Raw genomic sequence first — 3,481 nt, forward strand, 5'->3', positions numbered from 1 at the left:
CTCATAAGATAGAATGGTATATGCTACGAGTAAATAGGATATATAACAGTCTTCACATACTTTTTTGTTGACGAAGTTCTCGCAAATGTCTTTGTTTATTCTTCATTTAAGGGTTAATCAGTGATGTCTGATATTAAACTACTATACTCTAATCCTAGTCCGAGAATTGACTTTAGAAGACTAAAAATCAATATACAGTTTTGTGCAACTAATATTGACAACAAGCACTACACCATTTTTAGTGTTTAGTAACAGCGTATTTCAGTTGCAAAGAGGGGTCGCAACAGTTTGAATTTGTTACGAAAGTCGATGTTGCAATGTTTCGCAACGACACCTAAGCCGTTGCGAATTTTCGGTTGCAACAGTTTACGTGAATTTGTCGCAACAGTTTGAAACAGTTGCGAAATTAGGAGGTCGCAACAGTTTCAAACAGTTGCGAATTTTTTGCAACATTAAAAAAATGGTGGTTTTGACTGGTCAAAATCTGGCTTTGACCGGTCAAAAACCAGGCTCAAATTAAAGGTCCCTGTAACAAAATCAAGTTACCCCTGTTCATTTGGGAATCTAATTAATCCAACAAAATTGTCAAAAAAAAATTGAAATTGAATTAACATTATTAACTGACTTCATTTTACGAGTTCAACAAACTACAATCTCTTCCAAATGTGAAAACAATTTTACAAAAAGATTGAACAACCTTTCTTTGTGGTTCTTGGGTACACGGATCAGGACTACTAGGTTCATTCGGCTAAAATGCAACAAACACACACAAAAAAATCTCAGGACTACTAGGTTCATAAGAATTCTATGAACTAATTATTTATTTGTTGATGCTTCTAACTATAAAAACAAAATTCTTCATAAAAGGATTTAACGGTGAAAACCCAGAAAGTGAAATTAGAATAGAGAAAAGCAAAAGAAGGTATACTAGACACTACGATTCATATTTAGTGCTAATTTCGACCCTTGGTCCATTTGATTGATAGGTTGGATAGTTACCTGGAAAGGAATACCGTGTTTCAGGAACTACATTTTTATTCTCAAGAACCACCACTGTCCTTCCAACAACATCAAGATACGAGTAACTTGTCTGCAAGAATTCCACAAAGATATAATGTTTTAGATATGGGTGATTGAGTACATTTCTCATGCTAGAGTCAACAAAAATACGCAAATGTCTAGCAACTCTTAACAATAAGTCATTAATACCGTGTACGAGAAGAAATACCTCGAGATGTTGATCAACTGGAAAAGGAACGATTGCAGAAGGATCTTTTGATCCCTCGGGTAGCACCACCTGATGCATAACGTATATACAATCAACCAGTATGTAAAACAGATAATTGTACGTTTTTCATTTCCATATCACTTAATAGATCATGGATGAAAGGATCCGGTAAGAAAAAAATTAAGAGTCTAAGATTACTATGATATTATTTGTACCTTCATGGTAAATATTTCAACTACGGTGTTAACAAGGGGACATCCGAAACTGAAGTTAAGGTAACGCTTGCCATCAGCCGACTCGAAAAGGAAGTCCTCTAATGGTAGTCCATACCCAATAATGGAAGTGGATTTCCATCCTCAAAACAATGGATAACGTGGCTCTATTTCGAGATCGTACTGAAACAGAAAATTCCAGTTATGGTGATTTATAAAGAACCCCGTGAAGCAATTTCTTAGTAAGAAATTTGTGCAGTATAGAAGTGTAAGATGTTTAAAAAACCTTTGAATTACTAGTACGCAAGTGTGATGTGATAGTAGACGGAGTGCACTCGAGGGGGTAGTCTTGTAATTAGCTGCTTAAATGAAGATACACCACTAATCGATAGCCTAAATTGATATTCAACCCTGGAAGAATGAAGAGTTCAGAGGATTATGAAAGATAACAATTTAGAAGTAGGAACAATACAAATAGCCGCAAATCAACAATGTATCAAAAGTAAATTGAATTTCTTTCAAAACATTAGAAGACTTCATAGGATGTCAGATTATCTGGTTTCATGAAGTAAACATGCCATAAAACGATAAGTTAAGTACATTTACGGTGTAATAATTCCACCAATACTTACACGAGAAATGATACGAAAACCTTATTATGAACTAATAACTAACCTTGAGAAGATTCCCTTATAACGTGCACCAGCATGGGCCAGAGCATAGTGCTCTGTAATTTTTGGGCTTCCCCGGTGAGATATTTCAACCTCATGTACAAGTTCCTCAACAACCGAAAATGGACTGTTATTCTCAAAGTGAAAAAGTATTGGATAATATAAATATAAGGAGTACGATTATCATATTTCCCATACTTGATCTCTGCACCAGCACAGTTAGTATGTTCAACTCTCGTAAAAGATTCAAACTTTATTGCTTGGAGTTTTAACAAATGTTGTATGTTCCTTAACATGATAAGGTGATAAAATAATCGCATTATCACGGAAATACACAAATTGTGGTTGTGATTGTCTGATCTCTTCAGGAAACGGTTCTAACGAACGTGTTAGTACATAAAGCACTTCGACAGTGACGGTTTCACCAGGTTTTAATCTAACGTACCAAATTAGCTCAAAGTTTTACCAGAAAAACAAAAAATGGATGAAGAATGGAGAATGAAAATCAGTTTAGAGATGACGAGTCTTTACTTTCTCCATATGACCTTGAGGAAAGTAAGAAACCCTTTCACCAACATCAACAAGAGGACCAGCACAAGCTCTCCATAACTCTGAATATAGATCATCACATCCATAACCTAGATAAATCCAACCAAACTCAAAATCAAACAATGTCAAAATAGACACAAAATGAAACTCAGAGAAACGAGAAGCTTGATTTCTAATTTATGAATCAAAACCTAGAAAATTTAAGAGAACCCCATTATCAGAATCAGAAAAATGAGCCTTCTTTTCTAATTTCTAAATCAAAACCTAGAAAAATTAAGAGAACCTCGTTAACAAACACAAAAAAATTAGCTATATTTCTAATTTCTGAATAAAACCCATTTATCATTAAAATCAAAATCTCACCTATATTTTGAACTTCCCCAGAGCTATTATCAAACAGAAACGCCATTAAAACTAGTAAACCACCACCACTAGCACCACCACCACCTCCTTCTCTCTCACAAAAAAAACCAAATAAATAAGTAATAAAAACCCTAAAAATTTAAGAAAAAATCGCAACAACAAAAAAAACAACAACAAGAGCTCAATTGCTTGTTTATATGTTCTCACTCAAAAAAGCCTAAATCTAAGAAAATATCACAGAATACTAACCACAACCAATTGATTGCAGAACGTTGATTAAAGCTTTAGAGAAACCAATACATCAATAAGATTACCCCCTATCGTAGATATCAACAGCTACAACCTAGAAACACGATAACAATAGAGAATGTTATCATCCAAGCCAGATCTACTAGTTCATCAGAAACGTCACATCTGTTTAAAGTAAATCTAGGGTTAGGGGTTAGATTTTGGCTTTC

General features: G+C 34.4%; 1 pseudogene; it reads right to left on the minus strand.

Annotated features, from left to right (window-relative positions):
- Positions 1-631: 631 nt before the first annotated feature.
- On the minus strand, positions 632-3,069 carry LOC113360759 (annotated as a pseudogene).
- Between the last annotated feature and the right edge of the window lie 412 nt (positions 3,070-3,481).

Source organism: Papaver somniferum, chromosome 3 (assembly GCF_003573695.1).
Source record: "Papaver somniferum cultivar HN1 chromosome 3, ASM357369v1, whole genome shotgun sequence".
NCBI lineage: Eukaryota > Viridiplantae > Streptophyta > Magnoliopsida > Ranunculales > Papaveraceae > Papaver > Papaver somniferum.